This window comes from Pseudorasbora parva, chromosome 2, assembly GCF_024679245.1.
Source record: "Pseudorasbora parva isolate DD20220531a chromosome 2, ASM2467924v1, whole genome shotgun sequence".
Lineage (NCBI taxonomy): Eukaryota > Metazoa > Chordata > Actinopteri > Cypriniformes > Gobionidae > Pseudorasbora > Pseudorasbora parva.
In genome coordinates this window covers 16,115,251-16,132,099 of record NC_090173.1, presented here as the reverse complement: position 1 = coordinate 16,132,099, position 16,849 = coordinate 16,115,251, and the positions used below count along the sequence as shown (strand labels likewise).

The 16,849-nt window shown below is 35.6% G+C and overlaps 1 long non-coding RNA gene across 1 annotated transcript; it reads left to right on the top strand.

Moving 5' to 3' along the window:
- Positions 1 to 247: 247 nt before the first annotated feature.
- LOC137051003 (uncharacterized) lies at positions 248 to 7,430 on the top strand. Its single transcript, XR_010899913.1, has 3 exons — positions 248 to 395; positions 3,289 to 3,597; positions 6,669 to 7,430. It is a non-coding gene; the product is annotated as an uncharacterized lncRNA (long non-coding RNA).
- The last annotated feature ends 9,419 nt before the right edge of the window (positions 7,431 to 16,849 follow it).

Genomic DNA, 16,849 nt, shown 5'->3' with positions numbered 1-16,849 from the left:
GGGAATCTGTTGATAAGTGAAAGATGTGTAACTATTACACAAAAACCCTTTAGTTATGCATATTTTAAAGAAAAGATGAGACCGAGATTAAGTTTGCTTTTTGAAATCAAGCCAAAGAGGGATAGTTTGACATTGTTTCGTACAAAAAGACAGAAAAGAGGGGTGACCAAAACTTGCTCTAGGGTGGGCAAGTGTCTACTTGTTGTCAGCTTTAGGGAAAATTCTCCTCTTCAAGATGTGCGAGTCAGAAGGAGTGTAGACACGAGACTGCTCACAAACACTTTCTTATTCTACTCAGCACATATTCTTCTGAACACACACACACACACACAAAGAAGAGATGTTAGTCATTATGGCATTTTTAATTGTTCTCCTGATGGCAGGAAACACTTCAGGTAAGACACAGCTTTTATTTATTTTTTTCCTTAATAAATTTCACTCATTTAGATATTTATAAAGTAATTGATATCATTTTAACTGCAGTGTGTTTTTTGTGGTTACATGTAGATAGGGTTAGGACTATAGTAATATCTATAAATTATGCATAATTACATGCAACTAACCCTAAACAAAATCAAATCCTAACCATTTTGTAAGTACATGAAGCTGCTCTGTAACTTTACATTTAAGTACTGAGTTATGTTAAGTATCCTACTCAGTACTTCATATTAACAGTGTAAAAAAGACACCTTAAAAAAAGTGTAACCTTTAAAAGTACTAAATTACAAATATATTTAAATACATGACACAAATTCCAGTAGAAATTGAATTCAATTATATTTTATGAAATCACATAAAGACGCAGTTAAGTCCCACATAAGAGGGTCATAAAAGCCCTCTTAAGTACAACTAATTGCAATAAATATAAATTTAAACTATAATACATTTTCACTTAATTACGATTAATATTAAATTAAGTGTTAATTCAGTTTATACATTAGGTTCACACTTAACTGTTGCTATGGAGCAGAGGGTGTTAGTGGACGTTTAAAAAATGTTCATTTACACAACAACGGCATTTTGTGACAGGCGGGAGAGTCCCTTATTTGTTGGTTCATTTCGATTCTGGATCAGAACAGATCAGATCCGATATGGATTGGGCCAGGGGGCTCGAAAAAGCCTAATGTCCCGGGGCCATGTGTTTCCCACACCAAGCACGTCGGCAGGCCGGTGAATCTTAAATAGTGAAATGACATTAATTTATTGATCTGCGTTGTTAATGTTCACTCACTTTACTTGATATTTAAAGAGCGAGCGTCCACACGTGTGTGTGTGTGTGTGTGTGTGTGTGTGTGTGTGTGTGTGTGTGTGTGCATGTGCGTGTGTGTGTGTGCGCGGTTCGTGCTTATCCACAGATCGGGCGGGCCAAGTAATAAAAAAAGAAATCAGTCGCGAGTGGATTTGAGATAAATCATTTTGTTTGTTTGATAAATACATTTTGAGAGCCTTGTCAGATAATTCCAGCAGCTTTCAAAACAATCCCTCCCTCATGTGAACTGACAGCGGAGCTGAAGCTCATTAAATATGCTAATCTTCTCCAATCCTAGCCTTGGGTGTTTATAGGGGGGGTGAAACACTCAATCAGTCAATCTTGAGTACCTATAGAGTAGTATTGCATCCTTCATATCTCCGAAAAGCCTTTAGTTTTATTATATTTATAAAAGAAATATAGGCTGTACCGAGTCTTTCCGGAAAAAAAACGAGCGCCTGGAGGCGTATCGTGTGGGCGGAGCTAAAGAATGACGATCGCGAACAAAGCGGTGACGTCCTCAAGCGTGGAGAAACCCATGGCTATCTCAGGTAATACAGATAATGATCCACAATCAAATCTGAGGCTGAAATAAATTGAACAGGAGAAACAGCAACAGCAGGACGTCCGTCTCTGTGGTATGTACTGTATTTAGTGGCCTGTCAACATTTGTGTTTACTCGCAGTTTATGAGCACATGATTCGGTTTATGGACTATTGTATGTGACTAAACCTAAGCAGTAGCAAGCAAAAGGGTTTTGCACGTCAGACTAGTGTAACGTTATACAGAGAACAGCAATGGAGTAACCGTTAGCGCATTTGAATGACGAAGCACGCGATCGTGTCGTTTACTGATGTTTACTCACGCGACGATAGCCGACAGCACAGACATTTGAAGCAGTTTTACTCACCTCCTGCTTCCAAAGCAGGACTGAACCTTTATCGCTGGGACCGCTCCGTCAAAAACACACTTCTTTGGTATGATTTGGTGAAGTCCTGTGACAGCAGTGAACGGTGGAAATCCACTTTTGCGGCACGACTGAAGCGATGTTGTGAAGCTTTCCGTCATTTCTGCGTTCAAATCGGTTCAAATGCAGCGCTGCCTTCCCGGAATGCTGTGCTGAAGCGTTGAAGTCGCTCGACGTCACCCATAGGAATAAAGTGGAGTGCGGCGCCTGGATCGACTGGATCTGCAGCTGAGAGCAGTCTTTACGAGCGTGCATTTCCTCTCTCGCTCTAGTCACACACGCGCACCCTCCCGGGAGAAGAGCCCGTACAGCCCATACAAGGACCTTCCGCTCTATTAAGGTCAAGCCGACCCATACTCGAAAAAAAATCTCTGAAACTTGTGAGAAACCGGAAGTATTTTTGACACAGAAATACTCCATCAAACGTCCAACATTAGTTTTTGAAACTTTGTCTATGTTTAGGATTGGAATCCAAGTCTTTGACAGTGTAAAAAGCTCAGTATGCATCAAACAGCATTTCACCCCCCCTTTAATTTCAAGTCTCCAGTGCGTCACGCCCATCACAACCCAGCATTCAGGAGAGAGCCTCAAAACCAGTGTAGAAAATAGCCTATTAGTTATGATGTTTTTGAATATAAAACCCACACAAACGTCAATAGTTGACCTCAGACAACAGTATAAAAAAATAAAAAAGCCAGTTCATGACCCTTTTAAATACATAGGCTAAATGATGAACCAAACAAAAGTAAGGTTTTTTTAAAGTAAGGTTAAAGTGACCACTATCATCAACATAAATAAATAAAATAAAAATGAAAGGAAGATTATCTACAATTTCTGTATGACTACAATGTTTGAAGGAAATGTAATGCTGTTAATAATGTAATTCCTTGTTTCGCAATTTTACCACATAGGCTGGGTTTCAAACATTTTAGACAATGTTGAAAGCCTTTGATTTCCTTTTTGACGTTCAACCCTTAAAATGGCTTCAGAATTTCGATTAGCATATATTAAGTTGTCAGAAGGCATTGAAATGTTTCTACAAATACTAACTTTGCATTTATGCTACATGCAGGTAAAATTGAGCTGAGTGCTTTCCCAAAACAGAAAATGAATTGCGATGGGTGGACTGTCTTACGGTGCAACATCAGCTCACCCGTGGAGCTGGACAATTCTGACAAATTATACTGGAATAAACAAGAAGAAAAGGATTTTAAATGTGATCCAATATTAAGAAAAAACCCTCCAGGATTTGAGTGCAACTACACAAGGGAAGCAATGACATTAACTATTTTAAGTTCTACACCAGAAAACACAGGCACCTATTTTTGTAAAATAAAGGCACTCTCAGGACATGGATCAACGAACATCAACGTGTCTTTAGGTCAGTTCATTGATTTATCAGTCCAAAGTTGCATGCATGATGCATATTTTAATAAATAAATGAATCCATGAGTGAATAGATCAATCAATATGTAGAAAACACTACCTCCATGCACTGTAAAAAAAAAAAAAAACATTGTTGGTTTAACTTTAAAAAGTAAGTAACCTGGCTGCTTTAATTTTGACTTTATTGAAATTAAAAAAATGAGTTGATACAAGTAAGGAAAGAAGTTAAATAGAAACTCAAAATATTATTATATGTGAACCACATAAAAAATGTGATAAATCATAATATATATTATAATATCATATTATTATATATCATAATATAATTTGGCATGTTTTACTGCATCATCACAAATAAAACACACACAATTACCCAATATGCTTACAAAATCTTTTAATGATATTTCAATAAAAGGTTGTCGATTCTCAAACATTTTCATTGTATTAACTCAAATTTTAAATTTCAATGAACTCAAAATTTTAAGTTAGCCAGTTAACTTATTTTATGCATATATATATATATATATATATATATATATATATATATATATATATATATATATATATATATATATATATATATATATATATACATATATATATATATATACATATATATATATATATATATATATATATATATATATATATATATATATATATATATATATATGTATATATATATATATATGTATATATATATATATATATATATATATATATGTATATATATATATGTATATATATATATATATATATATGTATATATATATATATATATATATATATATGTATATATATATATATATATATGTATATATATATATATGTATATATATATATATATATATATATATATATATATATATATATATGTATATATATATATATATATATATGTATATATATATATATGTATATATATATATACAGGGACGTGCACAGGGGGGTTGCTCAGGTTGCCCGGGCAACTGCCCATATGCCCTTCTCGACTCACGTTGCCCTTCCGAGGTAGAAAAAAATAAATAAAAAAATCGTACAATGGATGCAGAATTTCACGTAGGCCTAGATACAAAAAAAAAAAAAATCGCAAAGCCTCGTTCACTTCCATATTCGGGTACCCGTCCGAAAGTGAAAGTCAAGCAATTGCTTGGGGCACCGAGCTGGCCTGGGGCCTCAAGACAGCGACAGGTTAAGAATAAAATGTAACGACAAACTGCTTGAGCGCCCCTTTGATAGTCAATGCAGTAAAGTGCATTGACACTGTTATCGGAATCCCCCTCAAGGGGGGCCCTCTCAGTCGTCGCTGACAACAGCCACCCAACCACGCAATCTCTGCTGCCGGCAAAATACAAAACCTCCTCGGCGATCATGAAGCGGAATTATGCTTTAGGAAGCCAGAAAAGAAAAAAGAGAAAAAACAAGATAGTGGTAAGTGATAAATTACACTATATAAAATAGCTTTATTTGTACAAAAATGGTGTAATTTTGCAGCAGGTAGGCTAGAAAAAATATGTTTATGTTAGCTAACGTTACCTGCCTGGCAAATACTGCTTGTAACGAACAGTTAGTGCAACTTTTTTTTTCGAACGGATGGAATATGGTTACTTACTGTAATATGTTTTTTTTTTAACGGGATAAGGAAGAAGCAGATCTGTTCCAGAATAACTTTATCGTATTTAATGACATAAAATTGCTATAGCTTTGTAATAGGTTTTGATGAAAGTGACATAGCATGCTATACTAACTATTTTTATGCTATGCATAAATAACCTGGAATAGTTAATATAGCATTAACTATTATTATAAACATTATTTAACCAGAAAGAGGCAGAGGAACATGATTTTTTTCATAGCTTATCTTAATGTGCTAGTGTCGGGATATTTGGTAGTAACAGTTTATGCAAATATGATATTATTTTTATAAGTTACCAATGGATCTTGAACAGTTACTTTATTCGGTGTGGCAATTTTTACACTGTTGCATTTTGAAGTACAGTATCAGGACAACCCACATGTTTTACTGTTACTGTTTATTAACTATTTAACAGGTATTATAGTCATCTGTTGCAACTTCATAATAACCATCCAGATAATGTTTATAGACAGTTTACAAACCAACTAGTAACCCTTAACAAAGTGTTAGGAATATTTGGTCTATCTATGTAATGTTTATAGATGTTTTAAAAATGGTTTCTTAAAGTTTTACAAACATTTTTTAATCATTACCCATTTATCTGTAGAAGGTTAGCCATGTCCATTTTGCTTGGGGCCCCCAAAATCCTTCTAACCGCCCTGGCTGAGCCTGCATGAGCGGCACTAGAAGGAGATTGTCGCCCTTGTCGGGTGAGACTTAACGTTGTCGGAAAGGTATAACAAATGGACGATCATAAACTGTTGATGGCAGTTAAATTAATATTGTCTTTTTTTATTAGACTATTGATATTGACTGGTTTGAGTTCTTTATTGGTATAGGCAACGGAAATGGCCTCAAACGCACCAAAATGCAGGAAATCACATCTACGAAATAAAAAAAATTCTTGGGGGAGAAACCCCCAGACCCCCCTGCAAAAAAATAGCCCCACCTATAATATTTTTCCTGAGCAGAACATAAATACCACTAGGGGGCATTGAAATAATAATGATAATGGCAATAACAATAATATGTAATTGGACAGATCATGAGGGGTGGGGTGGGTGGTTTCGGTGGGGGGGGGGGGGGGGGGGGGTTCCCTTTTTTAGGTCAGAGCAACTGCCCCTCAAAAATCCTGTGCACGTCCCTGTATATATATATATATATATATATATATATATATATATATATATATATATATATATATATATATATATATATATATATTTTTTTTTTTTTTTTTTTTTTTTTTTTTTTTTACAGTGTATAAGAAATAATTTAACTAGGTCCATTTTATTTTGGAAAATAAAACGTTAACCATAGAAGTTTTTTTTTTTTTTAAGTCATTATATGCATTGAATATTTACTACACCAATAACTGGACATCCCATCATTAACCCTTCTATCTTGTGTTTGTAAATGTGTTTATGCAGGACAGTGCAGTCAAGAATACATCGAATCTAATCCTGTGTCTTCCATCTCTACAAACACTGTGATGGCACAAAATCGACCCTTGGATGACGCTTGTAGCAGTACACAGCACTCTTTGCTTCCCCTGATGTTTTCATTGACAATCTGTTTCAGTTTATAACCTTTATAAACCAACTCCTACTCAAATATAAAAGACAACAGATACCATTTTAATCAGTGATGTTATCTACATTGTATGTGGCACAACTAGAAATGGGCATAAATACATGGAAATGTATTTAGAATACAAAATACTGTGTGGAAACATTTATTTAAAGGGTTAAATTACCCAAAAAATGTCATTAAAAAAATGATGTCATTAATTACTTACCCTAATGTTGTTCGACACCCGTAAGGCTTCCGTTCATCTTCGGAACACAAATGAAGATATTATCGATTCAGGATTTGGATCGCATGTCAAACTGCTGAAATACAATTTACATTTGATTTAAATACAAATTACATTACACTGTAAAAAAATATTGTTGGTTTTTGTTGGTTTAACTTAAAAAAGTAAGTAACCTGGTTGCCTTAAAATTTTGAGTTTATTGAAATTAAAAATTTGAGTTGATACAATGAAGGAAATTGGTTTAATAAATAGAAACTCAAAATATTATTGTATCTGAACCACATCAAAAATTTGATAAATCATGAAAATAGCACTATTTGGCATGTTTCACTGCGTCATCAGAAATAAAACACACACAATTACCCAATATGCTTACAAAATCTTTTAATAAGATTTTTAATAAAGGTTGTCGAATCTCAAAAAATGTTCATTGTATAAACTCAAAATTTTAAGGCAACCAGGTAACTTTTTTTAAAAATAATTTTATATATATAATAGTATATGGCTAATACTGCGTTGGTCCCATTTTTGCTGCCAAAACTGCCCTAACCCACTGAGGCATGGACTCCGCTACACTGAAAAAATTATACAAATGACATTAGATTTAAATACAAATTACATTAGATTTAAATACAAATTACATTAGATTTTTTCCAAAGGATTTAAAATACAAAATAGTATTTTGTACTTCAAATACGTATTTTAAGCACATGTATCTGAAATACTGCCATTCCCTGTGCGAGACAAATCCCAGACAGTTAGCTTGTGAGTAGTGTAGACGGTGTAGACATGATGTAATACTCAAACAAGAGTTAGTTGAAATATAGTTGCAAAATTAATTATAGTTAGTAGAATGTTTAGAGTCTAGATTCTAGACTATCGAAATAAAGTTTAGCCAGGGAATATAAATGTTTTTGAATTTCACCTGAGGACAACTGTGGCGGTGAGCTGGCATTTGACCAGGACTTCTCCTTTACTGAGTCATAACTGTATTTATTTATAAATAATAAAATAAAAAATCACTGAGTAACTGACATGAAAAAATATTTCAGAAAGCATTTAGCTCATTCTTTTATCCCTTACTTTATGAAAATGTAGCACATATACCTGATCAAACTAACTGAGAAATTACCCAGCCTACAGGGACTTTTCTCAGCACTTTTGCTATTGTTCTGGATTGGCAAGGTTCTCTAAAAGCTATGAACAAACCAATGCTGCTGAAAACCAGAGTTGCAACATGTTTTGATATTGCCAAAACATGGTTCAGGTGCGCTTCAATCCAAACAATTCCACACTATCAATCTGTTTGAACGAGTTTAGGCAGGATTTTCGCTTACAGTTGCAGCAATCTCTGATAAATATTCATGCATGACGTGCATTGATTGCTATACTGATGACATTTACAGTTGTGCTTTATTCTGGGGAGTGATAAATAGACAATATTAATATGTTTATTATTTCTGGAGTTGAATCTTCAGGTGTACTTTACGCTTCACGGCTTGCCGGTCGAAAAGAACATTAGTTGGGTACTAAATAACATTTCTGCAATTATTTGTACCGTTTAAATTCATATTTAGTTTTTAATATATCTTTATTATTTACATTACAACTAGTATTATTAAAGTTTAAAATAGACTGGAGGTTTTAAAATTCCAATGCAAAGAGGCTTTCATGGTTTAATAATATAAAGACATAATCTAGTTGCTCATATAAGTATTTCCAGTCAAAATCACTTTAAGTTTTGCATTTGAATATATATTTAGATATTATCAAACACTACTGTCTTAGTGTGTCTCAGTTGTTTAAAAAAAAATATGTTGTAATATTTTTTGAAAGATATCTTTGTATTTTCGGTCTTAATGCATTACAATACTCTTACTATAAAAATTAGCCGAAGTCAAGTTTCAAGAGCTGAACTAAATGAAACACTGATCACCATAATGGTGACTTCAAATAAAACATTCGGCCCACTTTACATTAAGTAATTATGAATTGCCTATGTACTAACATTTGAATTAATAATTTGATACAATGCATGTCTTGTGTACATACATGTTTTTACATTGTACTTACATTTAAAAAAAATACCTGCAAGTCATTACGTCTGTAATTAATTTCTGCAGTTACATTTGTACTTACACAGTTGGCACTTCCCTTACACCTCACCCTACCCTTAAACTTACACACATCACCACACCTTTCCCTATCTCTACCCGTATCTCACCTCAATATCAACAAAGGTGTTTTGCAATACAATTTGAACACAGTAAGTACATTGTACTTATTTTTTTGCCACCTAATATTAAGTGGAGCCAAACATTCGATAACACCTCCACATCTAAGCGTCTGTTAATCGTAATGAGAACTTCTGTATACTTATAAAAGTAATACGGTTTAGCATTTAGACTGAACCCATATAGTCATTCAGTAGTGTTCTTAAAGTGATAGTGAAATAAAAATTACCCCATGATTTAATCACCCTCAAGCCACCCTAGTTGTATATGACATTCTTCTTTCAAATGAATACAATCCAGGTTATATTAATAATGCCCTGATCATTCCAAGCATTATAATGGCAGTGAATGGCAGCCCAAATTTTGAAGCCCAAAAAAGTGCATTCATCTATTATAAAAGTGCTCTACACAGGTTCGGGGGGTTAATAAAGGTCTTCTGAAGCAAAGCAATGCGGGTTTGTGTAAGAAAAATATCCATATTGAACATGTTTAAAGTAAAATATCCAGCGAACTGAGTGGAACTGAGTCGCTTTCAAATATCAGTTAGGAGAGATGTATTAACTGTTTAGCTTTGAGACTTAATTGTTTCTCCTTGTTTCTGTATTTTGTTTTTTGAGTGACTGAGGTGGCCACATGCACTGATTTGTTCAGTTTTTAAACATTCTGTTAATAAAATTATATATATTTTTATGCTTTTGTCCATATATATTTTATAGTATTTTTTTGTTTAATGTTTGACTGGCTATCAACAGACCAAGGTCAATTTAAAATTGAACATTGGTCTGGGAGTCTGCTCTGTATTTCTACTGCACAAGAGGCGGGATCAACTGGCATTATTCAAATAACTGTACGCAATTGGATAGTCCTTCAACCAATCAGACCACAAGAGGCGTGATCAACCCGCAATGACCCATCGCTCTATCCGTCATCTTGTTAAACTCGCCCATAGCGTGCCAGGTGGATAAGCCAGTCTGTGATCGGTTCCCGCAAAAGTGTAACAGAAGCAGTAGAAATGAATGTATGGGTTTCCAGACCGATTTGCAGGGTAAAATCAAATTGCCGGCAGATCAGGGTGGGTTTACCAGTAAAGGTTAATGTTAGCCTAGAAATCTAGAAGCACCCTAGCGGCAGCAAATCTAATCTGCCGCGAGTGTCGTCTAGCAACTCTCAATACACTTCTGAGCTGTAAAAACCAAACTCTGGTCGGGCCAATCACATCGTGTATAGAGTCGGTGGGCGGGGCTTAACATAATGACGGCTGAGTTGCGTGCTACTTGAAAATAAAGAAGCTGGCAAACGGCGGTCTTTCGAATCGGCTTTGACCGTGACTCTGGAAGACTTGAAGTTAAGATTTTCTTAGAGAAAAGAACGGCACTGAAATCATTCTTAAGAAGGGAAGATGTGTTCAGAGTTTTGCCGACCAGATACGGCGAAAGTTTAATCTATCAACTAGCTCCGCTTCACCTTCTTCGTTGCTCTGGTTGGTTGTAGCTCTATACAATTGCGTGTAGAGGGAGTTAGAAGGACAACCGTTTATCCCGTCTCTAGGATTGAGCCCTGTCAATGGTGAGTTCCCAGACCAGTCTGGCTTGTCAGGCTAGTTTAATAGCTTCTGGATTATACCATTCTTTGTGTCGGACAAACCAATTTGACCCTTGTTTCTCAAAGTGAAAAGCTATTTTTTGTCAAACTGAATAAGTGCAGCACAGTAGTTCATATGATGTTATTGTAGAGTATTGTACCTATTGACAAATCATGATTTTGCATGACTTGTCTTACTGCTACTGCACTTTTCTAACACCATGGCCATACAGAGATCAAGGATGCCTTCTTTCCCCACTTCACAAGCCACCACAACATGTTTCATCTGAAATCCCATAAGCACTCAAACACCTTCATATAAGCTTCCTATGATTTTCACTAGTTTGTTCATGTATACAAAACATTCCTACTTATATAAGTTACATGCAGTTTTACAAAAGCCCCACTAGGAGGCAGACTCACACTTCACTAAATTTAACTCTGCCATTGTGCCTGTCAACTGGTTTTGCACCAGGATGCAGACTTTACATTGAATTTCAAATGATGAACCAACACAGTAACACAAATATGATTAATGTTTACAACAAAATATGAGAGGGTTTCTCCTCCTAAAACCAATGAAAGTTCATTGATGATTATTTGTTCATTTCAATAGGACTTTTAGGACTGTCATTTAACAAATAATCTTGTTTCTGAAATTGTGTTCTTGATTCTGCCCCATAGTTTTGCATATTTTAAGGAAAAACTTGCTTGAATTTGATTTTCCATAAAGCAAGAACAAATATCATATGTATAAGCACGTCTATTTTCTCCATGTACTTTAGGCAGCTCTGTTGTGTTCACCTTCCGAAGTGTGGTAACAATTTTGATGGTGTAATCTTTCTGCTTTATATTAAAGGTGCACTGTGTAGGATTTTTGCAGTAAAATATCCAAAAACCACTAGGCTAGTGTTATATATTTTGTTCAGTGTAGTTTAGGGTTGCCACCTTCAATACAGAAAAATAAGGTACGTCTGCTGCAGCGCTGGCCACACCCCTTGGGGCCACAATGACCACAGTCCCGATGGTGTGCCAGTGCAGTGGTCGTATATCATAACTTAAAACATGTTTTCATAATTTGTATATATATTAAGATTGATACCAATGGACATTATAATAGGATATCTGCTATTGAAATCAGTTTGAACAGATGCACTCAGTATAATACACAGCTATGACAATAAAAAACAAACTCAGCTGCTGTAACCTAGAGGGGAGTAGGATAAGAAATTGCTAATTAACTCGAGTAATTTTATAGTGTTGTGAACAAAGATTTTGACTAAAATATTTATCATTGTTTGCAGTAACACCATCCAAACAGTGAAACCACACCTAAATAACTGTAAATGATATAATATCTACAATCATTTCTTATTTTAATAAAACACTTAACAACATTTTTATTTTTGGTAAGTTAAGTAAATATATATATATGTATTATTCCGTTTTTATATAGTCTATTAATTCTATAGTATTGGATGATGCAATTATTTAAATTTGTTAAGCATAACAAATAGTTGTTTATTTTATTCCTAAAAAGTCCTATTTTGAATTAATATATTAATCTTAATCTATATATTAATCTTATTAAAGTAATGCTCATGTGACTGTACAACTTAACCTTAATAAACAAATCATACCATAACATCATTAATGTAGCCTACATTAATAACATTATTTCTTAATAGGCAGCATATGAAATCTAACGTTATATCAATCAAAAAATTATTTTGATATAGGGTATTTGGACCTGCCTCCGCAATCGTTTCAAATGGATTCTGCCCATATAGAAAAGAACCGGCGAGGCGGGGTCCCCTCCTCTTCTGACTCTGATTAGCCGTGATTCACGGCCCGTGAACCTGAAACAAACCAATCAAACAAACCAACGACGGCAGAGACCCAATTAGGGGCTTCTAATGTCTGTCTTCACACAATGCGGGTGGACCTATGTAAAATACGGGAAAAATCACGTCCCGTATTGCTTTGATACGGGACGCGTCGTTTTTCCTGAACATACAGGACGATTCCGTATTTCACGGGACGGATGGCAACCCTAGTGTAGTTTTTCCAATATTCCAAATGTTTCCAACTGTTTGTAAATTGCTATTTTAACCAATGAGCCGGGACGTCTGAGGGAGTCGCCTGTCAATGGCGTCATATCTGCGTTACTCTCGGTTTCCGGTTTTATTCAGCAGAAGCGCTTTACTCTTAGCAGTGTGAACAAGTGTCCCAGCAGACGCTGAGCGAACGCACAGAGTAACGTCATAACATCATTATAAACACACTGAAATGTGTTTAATATGATAAGCAGAGCTGCGTTACCTCATACTCATGACCAGAAAAACGGAAATAGCGCAGATGACTGTGTCTCGTCATAATAAATGTCCCGCTGCTCGCAAGGCGTGTTTGCATAACAATCGCTCAAGTGGCCTTGCTCAGCTCCTCAACACTCGGTCCTGCTCTGCTTCACACTACAGTAACAGTACAGTAATAATCACATTCATAAACATGAGTCCTATCCCGATTCTTCTCCACCGGCTGTGAGGTGAAGACCACATGTCCCAAGATTCTGAGCTCAAATTTGGCGTCATCAAACTACGCCTCTGTTTTAAATAGGCGCCCTCTAGTGGACGGAAAAACGACAGTGCAGCTTTGAGTCAAAACTAAAATTGAATTTTTCACTGTAGGAGGAAGGATCTTTTCTTTTGTTTTTTGTATCGCAGAAGACTCTCAGGGACCTTTTTATCTGGCCTGGAGCTCATGTCATGGATAGAAGACTTGTAAGAAGAAAAGGTCAGTCAGAGTAAGTCTGCACCTAGAGCTACATTAAACAGATATAAAGATTACACTGTATGTACAGTAAACTAAGTATCTTTGTATTGCATTTTATCTTTGTATTGCATTTTGTTGTGATTGATCTACTCTGCTCTGATTGGTCAGATCGATCTACTCTGCACTGATTGGTCAAATTACCCAGTTTGTTGTGATTGCTCTACTCTGCTCTGATTGGTCAAATTACCCAGTCTGTTGTGATTGCGCTACTCTGCTCTGATTGGACAGTTGGCTCAGTCTGTTGTGATTGGTCTACTCTGCTCTGATCAGATGGTCCACAGTTGGTGTGCTGGAGACCATACAGCCATTGCCATATCTGTATCTCTGCTCCAGATCCTCCTCAGCGCTTGTATGCACAGTAATATGAACAGTAACGATGGCGACCTAACCCTAACCCTAACCCTAACCCTAACCCTAACCCAGCCCTCATCCCGTTTAGCCCTTTAACATTCACAAACACACTACAGGTAAGTTAATATTCGAAAAAGCATAGAGGCAAATTAAATACAAATTAAATAATAAATCGACCAATTAAACAATACAAAATACTAGCATCTCTTGTAAATGTATCTTCCTTTTGGAATATTTTGATATTTTTACTGAACATTACTGATCTTAAGTTGAGTCAAATATATCCTTATTCATTAAACAAGTAAAATATGTCAATAATGTGAAAATATGTACACTCTAAAAAATGTTGGGTTGTTTTAACCCAATGTTGGGTCAATTATGGACTAACCCAGCGATTGGGTTGTTTTAACCCTGTGGTTGGGTTAAATATTTGCATAAGACAACCCAATCGCTGGGTTAGTCCATATTTGACCCAACATTGGGTTGTTTTTTACCCAGAATTTTTTAGAGTGTATTGTATAAAAAAGTGACTATTGCCTTGTTTGTCAGTAGGTGAGAGGTTTAGCTCCTCTTTAGCGGGTTTCATTGATTGGTGCTCTCAACGCACAGTCACACACCTGAGCTTCTGCCGGCAGAGCCAGGTTGCCATGGTGAACGCAGGTTTATAATGCTTCTCGCTCCTAAGGAAACATTTCTGAATGCCTGCAACACAACAACAGCTGATTAGCTCCATATTTTATTCTCTCCGAATGCACTCAAATTAGCCAAAGATGGGTTTGAAAAACAGCACAGAAATCTAGCATGGATTGTTCTCTATGAAATGCTATTTAACCAGAACAACCAACACTGTCTCATGAATATTAAAAAAATATCTTACAATTGTACACACCTTTGTACAATGTTAAGGGGGTGGACCTTGATGATGAAAGTTTATCTACACTCGCAGATCTTACAAATTTATATTAAATTATGTTTCTACAGCCAGGGACAAGGAGAAACCTGAGAAAAAAGGCTGATGGGCTTCTCACTCCTTCTCTTCAATAGCTTTTATTCCATCCAGGGGACAACGAGTAACTCACACATATGTTTTAGTCCAGATGTGGTCTTCTTATAGCAGTCCACTTGTGTTGTATACGTGATAACATATTATTTCAGCATCGCATAACAAAATGCATATAAATGCCTTGCCAGTTAAAAGCAGAGTAAAAAAAAAAATGCAGTCTGCCCAAAGGCTTTGCCTCTGTCATTCAATTCCAAGAAATACAGAGTCTCTCTGCAATGCAGATAGTGTTTGATAGTTGAAATGCTAAGAGCTGCATCCATAATGTCTTAGGATATTTGAGAGGTACCATTTACATTTGGTAGTTTAAGGAAATCAGATTAATTTCAGCATAAGAAAACATGGCCATTAAAGCTTGTGAGTTACCATGATATCATTTTCCCGTCCTCTAAAACCATAAGCAGTACTACGCAAGGTAAAAGAAACAAAGACAGCCCACATTATATTTAAATCAAGGTTACTTGCAGTGGGTTTGGTGTGGAGAAATATTGGCTGCAGAGAGGAGGAAGGCATCAAAATGCGAGAAACACTCAAAATCTAAACAGATCAATGTTGTAACTCGGTTACAGCAGCCAGAAAAAAAATAGTTTTAATGTCAAGGGTCAAGAGCCCAACTAAAGCAAACACTGATCACCATAATGGTGACCTAAGGATGACTCTTACCTTTGGTGACTCTGCTTTATATTATATAAAAAATACAACCCGATCTCACGGCAATTCGTACTAATTTTACGAGGTGGCTAATTTGTACGAATTGATACGACCTCACTCGTACGAATTCATACGATTTTTGCTAATTCGTACATATTTTACGAGTTACCAAATTCGTATGAATTCATACGAATGACCTACCCCTGACCCCGCCCCTAAACCTACCCATCACGTGGGTTTAGACAAATCGTACAAATTCGTACGAGTGAGGTCGTACAAATTTGTACGACTTAGACACCTTTTATTCACTCGTATGAATTAGTACGAATTGGTCGTGAGATAGCGTTGAAAAAATACTAGGGCCGGGACTTTAACACGTTAATTAAGATTAATTAATTGCGGGACTTTAACGCGTTAATTAATTACGCAAAAAAATAAATAACAATTTTAACCACACTTATTTTTGCACCGCGGAACGTTTTTCAATGAATGAGTTTCGACGGACCGATTATACTGGAACACCAACTAGCGCTCACGAGTCACGACAACAACAAACCATAGTGAACATGAACGAAGAAGCTGATGAGAGCGATTTGCTTGGCCCCGTGGATGGGAAACTTGTTTTAAAAAACGAAAGGATGGAAGCATCGACAAGAGCATGGTTGTGTGCAAGCTATACAACAAGGAATTTGCGTATCACCGCAGCACATCGAGACTCAAATATCACAAATATGCTTTTGCTACACTTAATGGCAAACATTGCACTGGTCTTGCTGGACTGAAATAAATAAACAATATTTTGTTGATTAAGCTTATGTATTCAGTCATTATTCAATGGTATACTAAAAATCCATGTGAAAAATTACTTCTCATTGTTCTCAGGTCAATATTTAAATGCAATTAAAATGCGATTAATTTTGATTAATTAATTACAAAGCCTCTATTTAATTAGATTAATTTTTTTAATCGAGTCCCGGCCCTAAAAAAAAACCATTAGCGTGTCTTCCCTAATTATCAATAATCATTCAGTTAATCACTTAATTATCTCATTAACTTTAACACCGCTTCAGAGTTATTTAAACACTC